We start from the raw sequence: 14,973 nt of genomic DNA, 5'->3' as shown, positions 1-14,973 counted from the left end.
CTCTGACCCAACTACTGAATTTTTCAGTCACCAGCCCATTATTCCCTCTTAGCCTTGACAGTCCCTACTCCTCTTTCCACTTTATGCTTCCTTATAGCTCTCATTACTTCACATACATCTTATTTATGTGTTTTTATTTACTGTTTGCCTTCCTCATTATAGAACAGAGCATCATAAGGCCAGAGACTTTTGTCTGTTTTATTCTCTGCTGCATTGCCAGAGTCTAGAATCATGCCTAGTAGATGCATAACAAATTATCCTGAATGCCTAAATACTTAGTCACATTCTTAGAGTACAGGAACCTGGCTTTCACTAGAACCTGTGATTCTCTGACCATTTTTCATAATTGCTTGGGCCAGATTTCCTAATAATCCTTTGTTATATTAGAATAAATACATTTCAAATCCTACGGACCATTATATAATCTATATGGCTCATAAACTTTTATATAATTTCTATTTGCCCTATAGCTACATAATTTATCATAGAAATTTAAAACAACAGGAGTAACCTGTATAAACATACTTGCACAAATTTATACAATCACAGGAGAAACATGTATACTTGGGTATGCAATTAGCCAGTTCACTTTTATTTTTTAATTTCACTGTGCTCACACCTCCTGTTACAAATGCCACACGACTGATTTTTCTCTCAATTATATTTTACAGCTTATAAAAACACATTCTTCATTTTGTCCCTTGAAAAGCAAAGTAGTCAGATTTTACTGGATGTTTTTATTGAAACAAATCCCAAGGGGAATATACTAAACTGTTAAACACAGCTGAAGAGATATCTGAGAATGTGCTTTCTGATAGAAGGGTAGATTACAAAATTACTCACAGCTCTTAATCTGATAATAGGAGAATGCCCCACACATATGAATGGAGCTTTTTCTTGGTATGCTTTACTACAAAAAGAGAAAGGGAGAAAAAGAGAACTGGAGAAACAGAAGGTGAGAAAAACTCCGGAGACTAGAAATGTTACAGTCATCATTTATCACTAACCTAAGGATCCCAATGTACGCCTCAGTGCAAAATGCTTCAAAGAGTTAAACTTCCTTGATGGCTGGGCAGAGGCTGTGGTGCTGCTGAGACAGCATGGGGGCTGGACTCATGCACAGGTTCCCTGTCTATAACATGGGGAGGTTAAGATAGTGAAACCAGCCTTGCCTATCCTGTAAGGTTGTTGCAGTATCAGAAAGATGATATACTCAGAAGCAGCTTCAAAATTTTAAGAGTTAAGTTCCAATCTTTTGATTTAAAAAAAATTTCTATTATTTAATAGCAAGTGGGATGGTTTCCAAGGCTGTCACTCTTTTGTAACAATTACGGACCTTGATTCCATTTTGCACGAGATTTATTTATCTGAATATCTAATTCTTCAAAGGCAGATATTTCACTTCTTCCTTTCTAAAAATGTTCCTCTAGTACCAGACACATATGATGTTTAACCTACAGTTCTTAGCTATTTTTGCTGAAGCAAATGTGGGCCTGGCAGCAACTCTGTTAAGAACAGGGAATCAAAGTGATCCTGAATTGACATTAGTTACTATATCTATCGTTTATTAGTAAGAGGTGACTATTTGTTTTGCACTGAGCAAAGCCCATGAAGAAACTCTGCCCTGAGGGCTCAGAGTCAAAGACACCAGTTTCAACATACACCAGTGAGGTAAACTCCCTGGCACTTGAGTTTCTGCATATTTTCTCCCCTTAAGGTTGCACAATTAGGAAATTCAGTATCCCATGAACATAGCAGCTCAAGAAAAATATTGGGGATGATGGGAAAGGAAAGCGTAGATGATTCTGGTGAGACTAATGACAGTGAAGAAAACATGAAATTAGAGGGAAGAAATGGGGGCACAGAAAGCTTGGAAGCAGCTCTGACCAAACCAAGGGGAAGAGATGAGGGGGAAGAGGGCAGAGAGATGGGAGGTGCTCTGAATTTGTAGGGAACTGTTACTCAACATGGGTGTGTCACTATAGGCACTAGTGCAGCCACTTAGAGAAAGGTGTGTGTCCTGAGAGAATGTTAGCCCTTTTGAATTATTCACTTTGTTTTGAGATGACCACATTTGAGAAAAAGTTTATTTGAGGCTATCATATAGATGTGCAAAAGGAAAATCAAACTAATGCTCTTTTGGACTATTTATTTTCTTTTTTAACCAACAGCTAAGGAAATTGATTTTTGAAATGTATTTCTTAGTCTAATTCTCCTTGGAACAAATTTTAAAGAATTTCAAGATTATAGTGGGTCATAGTCTTAAAAGGAATTTATAAGATAAGGGTTTTTCTGCTGCTTAGAAAAGTGTCATTTTTCTTTTATCATAGGTTTAAAAGTCATGAAAATATTAGTTACGAACTTTCATACTAACTGGCTATGGTTAATTTTATACATCTTTATCATTCAGATAAACCTCAACCACTAATTCTGAAGTCATGGAAAGTACATCTAATGTAAACTTCTACTGTGATGTATTAAGAATAAAGCAGGGCTTCCCTGGTGGCACAGTGGTTGAGAGTCCGCCTGCCGATGCAGGGGACACAGGTTCGTGCCCTGGTCCGGGAAGATCCCACATGCCATGGAGCGGCTGGGCCCGTGAGCCATGGCCACTGAACCTGCATGTCCGGAGCCTGTGCTCCGCCAACAGGAGAGGCCACAATAGTGAGAGGCCCGCGTACCGCAAAAAAAAAAAAAAAAAAAAAAAAAAAAAAAAGAATAAAGCAATCTTTGAAAAACCAGTAGTCAACAGATCATCTTCTAAATGCCATAAATTCCATTATGTTAAAATCAAAATATATTTAGGTTAATAACTACAGGTTTATGCACTGTTAAGTTTGAAACCTGAACAGAACTTTTAAAACACCAGTAAATTTTATAGGCAATCAGCCACATTTTTGGTACTACAAAAATTTCTTATGAGTGACGTAAATTTTACTTGTATTATTCAACAACTCAAAAATAATGAACAGTCTACAATTGGAACCAAAGCACCTCACTTTCTGTTCCATTATGGAAGTTTACATGTTAAAACAAAGCCCAATAAGCTTGGAGCTAGAAAGAAAAACTATGTACCTGTAAATAATCCAAGCACCACTTACAGTTTACATAAAAGCACAATTTATGTCCTAGAGGCACAGAGAAACATGATGTACATCATTTTCAGATCATCTTCATGCAGAAAAAATTCATTAGTCAGCTATAATGGTTTAGCTGTAAAGGAAAATGTTTTTCTGAATCCATTTGCATGGCAATGTGCATGTGTCTGCCTGATGGAAATGACAAAATAAACCTCCACCCAACTCTACAAAATGTGAACAGTGTTCTTAAAATTCAGGAGAGGGTCCAGATAGTCTATATTCTCTCCAACGTCAGTTTTTACAATGCTCTCATATTCACCGACCGTCTTAACTTGGCAATTAAAGTATCCTGATTATTTTGCCTAAGAGAGTTGACAATATTTCATTCTGCCCCAGGACTCCTTTGCACATAAAACTGTGATAAGGTAAAACACACTGGGCAGAATTATTCATGCATGAGCCACAGGAACTCTCTCCAACTGCCAAATTAGTAAATGGCTCTTTTAAAACATAAAAGGTATGAAATGGGAAACCGTACTTTGGAGTAAATTCTGCATTGTAGATAGTCTGTGAAAATCCTTTCGTTCGTGCTTTAATTATTGGGTCAGTAACAGTCGTGGCCAGATTGCCCGACCTCTGGTTATAATCTATTTCACCTAATAAGACAGATGTCCTCCACAGAGCCCCAGCAGAGAGATAAGGTAAGATTGAAAACGATAGGTCACAACAAGCCCTGTGTATTTGCCAGAAATTAAGAATTCAGACCCTCACAGAAACACCTGCCCCTTGGAAGGGGCCCCACGTAATACAGATATAAAGCAAGGATGGGAACAAGGAAACTGCTGGCTCGAAGCTTGCTGGCCACATCACCCTCCGTCAGGGTGACCGGATCACTTTTGAGTCAGATCACAGCCTTGAAACTTGCTGGGCCGTAACAGTCATACACCATCGCCCACCCCTGCACCCCTCTCCTGAGTCACACAGGTGGCTGTCAGAAGCAACCCCCTAAAACGAAAAGCCCCATTCTAGTTTCGACCTCGCCCCTGGGGCCACAGCTCTTTAGTTTCTGAAGCCCCTAAACTCTCGCCCACCTCCCGGGTCTTGCCCTCTGGAACAGCAGTCAGGTCTCTTAGGGGAACAAAGAGCAGAAGGGCAGGGGCGAAAGACGGGGTGCAGGATACGAAAGGGGCTGTAGTTTTTACCTTGCGGCGCCCAGGAGCCGGCGGAGGAGACGTCAACCGGGCAGGGATCAGCCGCGTAGGGACCACCCGCGCGCTCCGCGCCTCCCTGCCTCTTCTCAGCAAGTCAGCTGTCGCCCCGCATCTGGCTCGCGCCCTCCGCTGGGCTTCGCATCTGGTCACAAAGCGCTGTGGGCGCCGGCGGCGGCGAGAGCCTCCGGGTCACCTGTGGCCGGGCCCAGCCGAACGCCCCGTCCTCCCGCCGGCCGCGCTCCCTCCGCCCCTTCCCACCCGCGTTCCCTCCGCCCCTTCCCACCCGCGCGCTGCCCGGGCCGTGACTCAGCCAGGCATCGGCGCGCGCGGCCCGCGGCGGCCCGGGCGCGTCCAGCCGGGAGGAACGGCCAGGAGACCCGACTCGTGCTCTCGTCCGCCCGCCCCTGCACGTGTCCGTCTGTCTCTTGCGCTGTCCGTCCACCTCGTCCACGGGTCCAAGGACAGCTGAGGTGGGGACTGGCAACAACACCCTGAGGGGGAAATCGGCCCCCGCCCTTCCTGCCGCCCGCGCGCCGCGCCGGGCCCCGCGGGGGTCGCGTTTCCTCCGCCCCTCCCCCGCCCACAAGGTGAAACTTTCTAGGTGGAGTAGAAGTTTTCTCGCCCTGGCCGCGCGCACTCTCCTCCCCACGAGCTCGGGCAGTTTGAACTTAGCACAGCGGGAGATAAGCGGGACCGAGTCTCCCCCTCCTGGTGCCCGTGCAGCCAGCGGCCCTGGCGCACCGAGAGTACTAGGCGCGCACACGGCGCCCCTCCCCCCCCCCCTTGGCGCGCTGCCGGCGCGAAAAGCGCGAGGCTCTGCTGTGAGGACCCTCTCCCGCGTCTCGTCTCGGTTAGCAGCCGGGCGCTGACGCGGGGACGCGGAGATTTGGGCACCACACAAACAAGGAATTCATTGTCAGGGATGGAGGTAGGAGTGGATGGACGAATTGTCCCAATGATTTAATTATGCAGCGATTATCCCCGACTGTAATAACTGAGATTTCTGGAAGGAGAAACAACATAGGAGTTTAACCCTGAGGAAACTTGCTGTTTTAACTTTCCCCCCCTTCCCCCGTTCATAGCAGGAAACAGGCTGATTAAATAACAAACAGCAGTGAGGAAGCACAACTGCACAAAAGTTTAATTCTTGAATGTTGAAATCTTATGATATTAAAAAAGGTTGGGGGTTTGGTGGATTAATGTGTGTTAGGGTAGCTTTTAATATCTCACGTGTCTGAGTATAAAAATTGGCATTAACCTTCAAGAGGAAATAAAACGCAGGTAGCAAGCTCACAGGAACAGCCTCTCCTGTGAGGACTTAGCAGCTCTCCTTTCCTACTCTCTCAAGGGCTGGTCAGATAATGGCGGCTGTTAGTGAGAGTCAAGGGGCGAAGCAACATTTACTATGTGGATTCGGGAATGACCACAGAATGAAAAACAGAAAGTATAGTTAGGATAGTTACCGTTTTCCTGAGAGCTTCTTATCTGCCATGAACTACACAGAGCGCTATCAAACCTCAAAAGTGATTACCTCATAAGTCCCCAGTTTTGTGGAAAAAGAAAGTTTTCGTTACAAAATACTAGAGCCCTGCATGGATCCATTTGCAGATGAGGAAACTGAGTGCCTAAGAGTTCCTAAGAGGGTTACACAACTGGTTAGTAAAAGAGGAGTGATTAGAACCCAGCTATCAAATCCCAGCCAGGTGTTCTTCACACTGTGCCAAGAGGCTACAGGCTGACAAGTTTGCATAAACAACCCAGTCCTACTGAAGACTTCCTCATATCACCTGACACAATTTAACAAGGACTACTTCACATTAAAACGCAAATTTACTGGTTGAAGGGCACTGGTCCTATTTATGGACAGATCAGTTATATATTTGGGTTCAGGACCAACTTTAAATAAAAGGTGAATAAACTAATGAATTTAGACACACACACACACATACACACACACACACACACATACACACACACACACACACACACACACCTAGCCATAGCTGTCCAAATGAATTAGAGTGTTGTTTCTATTTTTTCTGTTTCCTGGTTTCCATAGCAATATGTTAACTGGATTTTTAGATTGCATTATGTAGTTGCTGTAACAGGTTTTCTGAGTTTGTGTGCTAAGATAAAAATATAAAAGAAAAAAATTACAATTAAAGTGGTAGACCCAGCAAAGCCAATGCAAACTGGAAAATAAAATAGCTTATAAATCCACATAACCTATTCTGTATTTTCAGCCCTGAAGTTTCCTACTTTCTAGTTACTGACAAATTTCAATCCAGTTTTGAAACTGGATTAAAAATTGTCTTTTTGATTTATTAACCATAAATAAGGAGAAAACATTTAATAAAAATAACGTAACTAAGAATAACGTAACTAAAAAGTATCTGAGTGTGTGAAAATCAAATAGTTTTTACACACTACTAGATAGGTTTCCCTTTCAGGAAAAGGGTTAGAAGTATAATTTCACATGTTTGGTTTTGGATAGAAGCAGATACTTTAAAAAAGCAATAGGAATTCTACAATTCCATTTCGGTTTTGTGGCAAACTCTAATTGTTGCTGTTTAACTTTCCTTGGGTCCATGGCATGGGTGACACACTGTATGATGAAGCTCTGTTGGTATTTTCTGAAAGAAACCAAACCCTTGTGGCTGACGCTCTTGGCTGGCTAGGCCAGCACCTGTTCCTAACTAGATATTCCCTTGCTTCCCTCCACTCTTAGGGCTGGAAAGGAGAAATACTTGCTTTCCCAGACTCCTCTGCAGTCAGACATGGCCATGTAATGGCACTCTGGCAGTGAGATTAAGCTGAAGTCTGTTTTCTGATTAAAGGGATGTAATAAACTTGTGCCACTCCTTCCCACTTCTTGCTTTCTTGATTTTATGTATGATATCCGGCAGAGAGCTAGCTAGCTTGTGACCATGAGGAGAGAAGTTGGCTCTGACACTGCTGAGCTGTAGCACCAATGCCAGTAGACACCTGCTTCCAGATTTCTTGTTTTGTGGAAAAAACACTCATTCCAGACACTGTTAGGCAGGGTTTCTGTCACCTGGGGCCAGCAGCCTTCAAAGCTGATGTACCTCTCAAATGGGAAGCAAGACATCTCCAAGACTAAGTCTAGCACAGTAGTTAAGAGTGTGGGTTTTAGAACCAGACAGCCTGGATTTCAATCCCAGTTCTGCTGCTTGCTAGCTTTGTAACTGTAGGTCAGTGGCTTAAAGTCTCTGTGTCATATCTGTAAAATGGGGAAAATAATAGTGTTATTGTGAGGATGAAATGAGAAGCTATAAGTGAAGCACATGAAATAGTGTCTGGTAAAATATAAGTGCTCAAAGGCATGAGTTATTATTTTCCATGTATTTGTGAGTAACACATAGTGCTAAACTATAAAGAGGATCCCATCTCTTAACCCTGAGGTAGGCCTAATGGTAGCCATGGTCAAGAGGGAGAGGAACAGCTGCTCTAAACCTGCTCTAAACATGCCACATCCTTTCTGCTCTCCCTTCAACAGATAACAATTCGGATCTTTGATGGCACTCTTTAAGTTCATTCATATGGCACTGTTTTTGAAACAAAAATGAAAGCAACCTTCTTAGAACAGCAGCTTCTTGCTGGCAACCTGTGGAAGGCAGGGCCCACGGACATGCACAGGCCCATAGAATGCTTTTTAAAAGTTTGAGTTGTGTAGACAGAGGATACGTTCTGCAGTTTGCTGTTGTCTTCCCAGTGGTTTGCCATTGTCCTCTCATCTTCTCTTGTAATGCATCCAGCCTACCTCTGATCTTGAGGTCACTTTCTTAAGCGTTAGGATTTGTGTCCCCTCTCTTATTTATTCTTGGATTCTCTTTGCTCTCCTCCCTTCCCCAGCCCCAGTGCCCCTATTATTGTGCCTATGGAAAAATGTGTCTCCAAAATGACAAGAAGAGTTCAGGTGATAGTTCCTCAGGTCACCTCTGTTGGCAAATACAGTTTGGGGATATAGGATTCCTCTTACCTTTTTAGAGATACATCATGCAAGTTAGAATATTGAAGATTCTGGAAATTCACATGGAAAAACAACAACAGAACAAAACAAAAACATGCTTTTTTTCCTCTTAACATCTTCAGTAGCAATTTTCTATAAAATTAGTTCAATAGGTAACGTATTTTGGGAAACCTTGCCTTAAAGAATGGATATACCAGCTACAAAGGGTTAGAAGAGGGCACTTTCAGTATGAACTACTTTTATGTTGATTTATATTGGTCTTTTGTTTGTGGCTGGTCTCTCTAAAAATAAAACATGCAATGTTAAGTTATCTAAAAATATAAGTAAGCATATTCAATATTGAGGACAAGTACAAGACTGCTAGGCTCTTGAAGTTACAAGTATCACGATTTTAATTGGAAGGTCTAGGAGACTGGAGGCAGAGAAATTGAAAATAAATTACCATCTCCAACAGGGTGCTGCAATTTTGTTAGTGATTTGGTTCATTTTCACATCTGGCTTATTGCCTCTTTCCCCAAATCAGGCAAAGGTATAACATACTTCGCTCTCATTTATTAAATGTCTGCTATGTATCAGTCATGTCTTTGAGTTCTACTTAGGTCCTCATAACAAAAAACTCCAGCATGGATATTATCCTTCCCAGTTTATGTCCAGGGAAATGAAGCTCAGAGAGATCATGTAACTTATCCAGGGTCACACAACAGGCCTGAGTCTGTCTCTTTCTAGAACTCTGCACTTCCCCTTGTAGCCATTATAAACTGTCCATGGTCCTGTGGTGAATGATGCAGTTCTTAACGTGGGGCAGGATAACTTAAGGCTTCCTTTAATTTTCCCTTCTTTTCTGTCCACAAAGTCAGCCACAACCTAAGACACGGCCACCCCTCTGCTTGACCCTCGGGGACTGGATGTTGCCATGCAGAATAAAGGTGCTGACACCACCTACGTTGTTGGTCTATAAAACACTACACAGGTTGGAGCATGGGTCCTAGGCAGTCTGGATGGCCTACGTGGTGGACTGTGGGTGCATAGGACCAAGACCTCCCACTGTGAAAAGGAACAGGAATGCCCTCTCTCCAATGTCTCTGTTTTCACAACTCCTGAGCTCTCCTTTGGGGACCTGGGGAATGTGAGAAAGGGAAGCACCAGATGACAGAGAGCCAGGAGTACTAAGAGAGGGCCTTTTGGAGAGTCTCTTGTCTTTTCAGAAGATGAGAAATAAAGACCAAAACTTGCAGAAAGTCCCAGAAGTCTGCCCTCATAATTCTTTCTATCAATACTTTCCTCCCTGAAACTGTATTAATTTTTTTTTTCTTTCTCTTTTTCTCTCCTCGCCTTTCTTCTCCTCTCCTCTCCTCTTCTTTTCTGTTTTTTACCTTGTGGTAAATTGGTAAAAGCATTTTGGGAAAGCAAACAGGAAAAAAATCTTTCATTTTTATACAGCATAGTACAGCATTATTTCCCAACTATCTTATCCATTTCATCTGTTAATCTAAATGGTTTGGCACTAATACAAATGGATTAACCCATCTTGTGAAATAATGCACTAAAAAAAGTGTTTCCTTCATTGATCAACTTTTCTTTATGAATAGCCCTTTACAAATGTGTACGTGTGTTTGTGTAATTACTGCAGTTCTAGGCTTTACCATTAACTTGATGAGGGCTTTGGTGCTTAACCCTTGTGGATCAGTTTCTTCAGCTATAAAAACAGTTCCAAAGTCTGATGAAAATGACTTAAAAAAATTAAGTATCAACTAAAATTTTACTGAAGCCAGTGAGTTTGGAGTGAATATAGCAAACAATTTACTAATTGTATTATATATAAGGGGACATTATATTAGAAAGAAAGTACTCCAGTGTGTGGTTCTTATTAACTACTGCCTTGTTCAAATATGATAAAATTCTTTTTTCCATTCCAATGACTGACTGATTTAATGACTCAGGGATAATATATTTAGTGAATCCAAAAGTAACTTTGGTGATTTAGAAAAGGCTACAATATTTAACAGTTTAAGCAGGAATATCTAGGTTTTAGTGACATTGAAAAATGATAGAATGTTTGAAAGGTTTAATTAGAGTCACTGTAACTATTACACATAACTAATAATGTATTCTGATGTATAACAAAGATGGTTCCAACACTTTTGCATTGGCCAGATTTTTACCTTTTGTTTAACAACCTCAGAGTCTAAGCATAATTACTATTAGTGTATGTACGTGGAAGGAAAGGCACTAACTCTGGATTAACCTTGGTTTGCCAAAAAGAATTAAAAAAATGAGAGCACAGACAAATGGTGACCAGTCAGAGGTCATGTTCAGAAAGTCAGTGGTGATGTAAACTGCTTCAACCTTGCAGTTTTTTGGTCTATTATAAACATTCATGCCTTTACTTACTTTGAAAAACAAAATCCAACCAAACTGCCCCCAAAAGGCAATTGCAAGCTAACCTCTAGATAGAACAGTCAGAACTAATAAAATCATCTGCAAACATTCTGCTTGTGTTGAAGGAACTTTCAAGGAGTGTGTAACCTGAATTAGAAAAGACATCTTTTAAAGCTTTCCCTGAAGTGTCTGGGCCATCTGTTTTGGCCCAAGCTCCCCATGTTAGAGCTGTTATCAAGTACTGTTGGCTCTCCCATTGCTACTGTTAACAAATGGATTTGTCACCCCAAAGTTAAGAAAAACCAGATGTTTCCTTTGTTGTTCTATATTCCGATGGCAGGTCAAGAGGCTGTTTAAACAGCACCAGTGAAATTGAGATTTAGAAATTGAGATCTTATTAATCTGGTCAGTGAGGTCATATGATTTAGGGCTGTTTCAAGATTTAGACTGAATTTCAATATTTGGCCATCCACATATACTGGATTACTTCCAAATTAATTAGTTCTTTATAAATATAAACCTATATTTTATGGGAATCATAATTTGTATGGAAGCAGTTATAAATATGGAATAAAATATTTAAACATGTCAGGTTTTGTAATCCATCAACTAAATTTCTAACCAAATGTTTATTGAGCCCCTGCCATGTGCCAGGGAAGTGTTAGTGTCTGGGGCTACAAAGATGAATGAGATGTGGTCCTTAACACCGAGGGGCTCATAGTCTAGCACAGAAAACCGGCATGTAAATTAGCAGACCTGATACAATATGGCAAGTGCTAAATACTGTTAGGCGAGCGTTATGAACTAACTGTGGGGATCAGGGGGAGGTGAGGAAACATGGAAGACACTGCAAGGGAGGCCACATTTGAGCCACATGTGAAAGGATGAGCAGGAGTTTGCCTGGTGACTGTATTTACAGGGTGATGGAGGTGAGGAAGTGAATCCTTAGCAGAGGGAGCAGGCACACAGGCTTAAAATAATTATATATTCAGCATTCTGCAAGTAGTTCAGAATAGTTGGGAGCACAGTGTGTTTGGGACAAGGGCAGGAAATGAGGCTAAATAAATAGGTGAGGATCAGAATATGAGGCGTCTTATATACCACACCAAGAAAGAAAATCTGTATGGTAGGTGATAAGGAGCCACTAAAATATTTTAAGTAAAATAATTAGAATTTTATGTTTTAGACAGGTCACTCTGGCTTAATGGAGGGTTTGGAGTAGGGTGAGTTGAAGGCAGGGTGGCAAGAGGGAAAACTATTTCTTTAATGCAGGGGAGCAATGATGTAAGTTTGATGTCAGGCAGAGACTCTTGGGTGCAGGACAGAGAGGAAGGTTTGATAGATGCCTTGGGTGTGGGACACACAGGACCACGTAGAAATAATAGAAATTGACCGATATTCAGAAAGTTTGCTTTTTATTTGTTTATTTTTTGTTATTTAATGAAAGTCTGGGACATGATGACACTTTCATTTTGGACTTGTTGAGTTTGAGTGTTTGTATGTCCCTGCACAATGAGTTGTTGGAGGTCTGGTAGTTAAGTCAAAATACCAATGTGCCAGATTGTTCTATTGTCTACTTGGTTATTCTGGGAGCTACGTTTCTCAGACTCTCCTTCTCCATGTAATTCCAGATTGGAGTTGGCCTAAAGGTAAAAACTGTGTGAGTTCTGGGATGCGGAAGAGAAGCAGCGGTCATTATATTCTGAAGGTTATCGTCAGACCCAGGGGTGCTGCTGGGTGCCAGTTTGTTCTTGCTCTTCCTGCCTTCCTGATACTGGCCTTGCCCATCAAAAGTGACCTCAGGCCTCCACCGGACGCTTGGCTGACAACTGAGAGAGGTGGCAACTATGAAGGGCCAGCAACCTTCCATAGCCTTCGTGGTCTCATCCCAAGAGCAGGACGTACTGGCTCCCTGCAAGTTCTGACACGTTCGTGACTTTTTTTCTGCTCCTTCAACTACATTTTTTGGATCTTTATCTTCCCAGCTCTTCCCACAATCGTGTAAGTACTAATTCCTATTATAAATTCCTTCTTCCGTATCACTCATAGTGGTTCTGCTTCCCAGACTGAATCTTTTTAAAGCTGCAACCAAAGTGTATTTTGCAACAGAACTCCTTGTAAAAAGCACTACATTTAATACCTGAAACTTATCGTTTGAAGTTGTTTTGATTTTGAGAGTTTGTTTTTTTCCTGACTTCTCGATAGTGATCACTGGTGCAGAATGATGATCTTACTGTGTCTAAATAGGAGAAATTGTCAGGATAACTAAGAGGAATTTCAAGAAAATTAAGCATTTCGTTCTTTTGCTTTTAAAAGAAATCATCATCATTATTATTTGTATGTGAACATTTTAATACAGTTTAATCTAGTGCTCTAGAACTGTCTGGACCAAAGAGAGCCAGGCATGAAGATCTCAGGTGCCTTGGAGACAGGGAGGGAGGACCAAGGCAGACTGTGGCAGGAAAAGAGGTTTTCTTCCTGCTGGCAAGTGGAGCCATTCGTGGGGTGAAGTGTGTGGCATGTAGGTTCTTGTTGGAAGAACAGCTGTGGAACAGAGGTCCTGATGCTATTGGCTCAATGAGGATCTCATCATGAGCAGCTCAAGAATGGGAATGAGAGGAAGGGGCTGTCCAAAACTCTGGAATAAGCATTTGGGTTGCTCTTCTTAGACCACTCCTGCCCTGGGAAGAGGGTGGAGTTTAACTCCAAGGATGATAACGAAGAGGTATTGACTTTGTTGTCAGTTATGGGAAATGAGAATTGATCTAGAAAGGTGTGTGCCCTGGTGAGTACCTTTTTTTTTTCTTTGCTTTTTTTGCCTTTCTCCGAAGCCAGCAAAGGAGAACATGGGTATCTTCTATTGCAAGAAGAGACTGGTGAAGGAGGCAGTGTCAACAGCCTTGTCAGCAAAGGCAGTGGTATTGGCATTATCTATTCCTCTGGTGGGAATGGCCTTCCTTCTTTTATTTGCACGGCAAACTTTGACTCATCCTTCAAGGTCCAAACCTAATGTTGGAAGGCTTTCTTGATTGGCCCTCTCCCACTCCACCTTGTCCCACACCCTGGGCAGGCTGACAGGTTGCTTCATCTGTTTTCCAGGGGCACTTCATACTCCTAATTTAGCATATCTCACACTGTATTACAACTCATCTTTTTTGTTGACAGCATAACCGCATGATATATTAATTTATGTGATTTTTTTCTATCTTCTCCTTTATGGATCAGAAAGCAGTAATGCAAAGAAAATGAGAAAAGCTGTCAGTGGGGCCAGGGGAAGGTAGGAGGTTTTACATCTCTTAGACTGCTGTACATTCAGAAGGGACTGTCTTGCTGCAAATACAATATAACCTGGCTTTGTATTTGCTTGGTTAGGCAAGACACCAGAAATAACACCCTTTTAATCCATTTGCCTAAAATCCTTGGTATCTCTGTATTTACAAAGTTTTAAAAATGCATAAGCAATTCTGGAAATTGGACTATGTCCTCTGCATGCTACTCTGCAGGCATGGCAGGCATTGGAGACTGTGCTCTGGGGGCAGAGCCTTCATATGCAACCTGCTTTATGGGTCTCATGACCCTTGACCCATGCCTTTCCCTTCTCTTGGGAAACAAATAGGATTTGTTAATTAATAATCTTTCCCTTCTCTTGGGAAACAAATGGGATTAGCAAATGGTGCCAATGTTGATTTTTCTTAAGGAAGTCACACTGAGATGGGTGTCTCCTCCCTAAAGGATGTAGTTAGTATACGTACTGCACAAAGGGGGAGTCATGCAATATGTGCAAATTCTTGGACAATTTTTGTCCAGATAACATGCTTGCTAGCTGTTTTCTATCAGATACTTGCAAGGTATCCACTACTTAGTGCTGAGGAGGCAAAAATGTTGGGAATTGGATGTGTCCATTAAACTTATCACAAATGAGGTAGAGTGTGTGACTAGAGGGTACAGTCTTGTGGGCCTGGGGAAGGAGAGTTGTGCCTGGATGTCACCCAGAACTCAGAGTACACCTGTTCCTTTGATGTACTTGTGATCATGCCCATGACCCCTGGCTGTGGGGTGGGGAGAAGCCCTCTTGCCACCTGAAGGCTAAGTGAGCCATGACTGCTAGGGTTCCTGTACTGCTCAGGCAGGCAAGACTCCATCAATCTGTGTTTGTCTCTTGCGGTCCTGAAATTACTTTCTCATTATAATGAAAAGAAGTGAAATGAAACTTGACCTAGGAAGAATCCCTGATTTTGGCAACATTCAAAAACATGTAGCGAGGGCTTGGCTTTTGAAGGACAGCACAATCCTTCTGAAAAGGTGCTAATAC

General features: G+C 42.0%; 1 protein-coding gene across 1 annotated transcript in view; it reads right to left on the bottom strand.

Moving 5' to 3' along the window:
* The window catches only part of MET (MET proto-oncogene, receptor tyrosine kinase), a 128,898-nt gene extending 124,425 nt beyond the window's left edge, over positions 1-4,473 (bottom strand). The window contains exon 1 of the mRNA XM_065883727.1: positions 4,283-4,473. The gene's annotated coding sequence lies outside the window, so the exon portion shown is untranslated. The remainder of the gene's footprint in view (positions 1-4,282) is intronic.
* Between the last annotated feature and the right edge of the window lie 10,500 nt (positions 4,474-14,973).

This window comes from Phocoena phocoena, chromosome 9 (assembly GCF_963924675.1).
Source record: "Phocoena phocoena chromosome 9, mPhoPho1.1, whole genome shotgun sequence".
Classification (NCBI taxonomy): Eukaryota; Metazoa; Chordata; class Mammalia; order Artiodactyla; family Phocoenidae; genus Phocoena; species Phocoena phocoena.
This window is presented reverse-complemented; position numbering and strand designations above follow the sequence as displayed.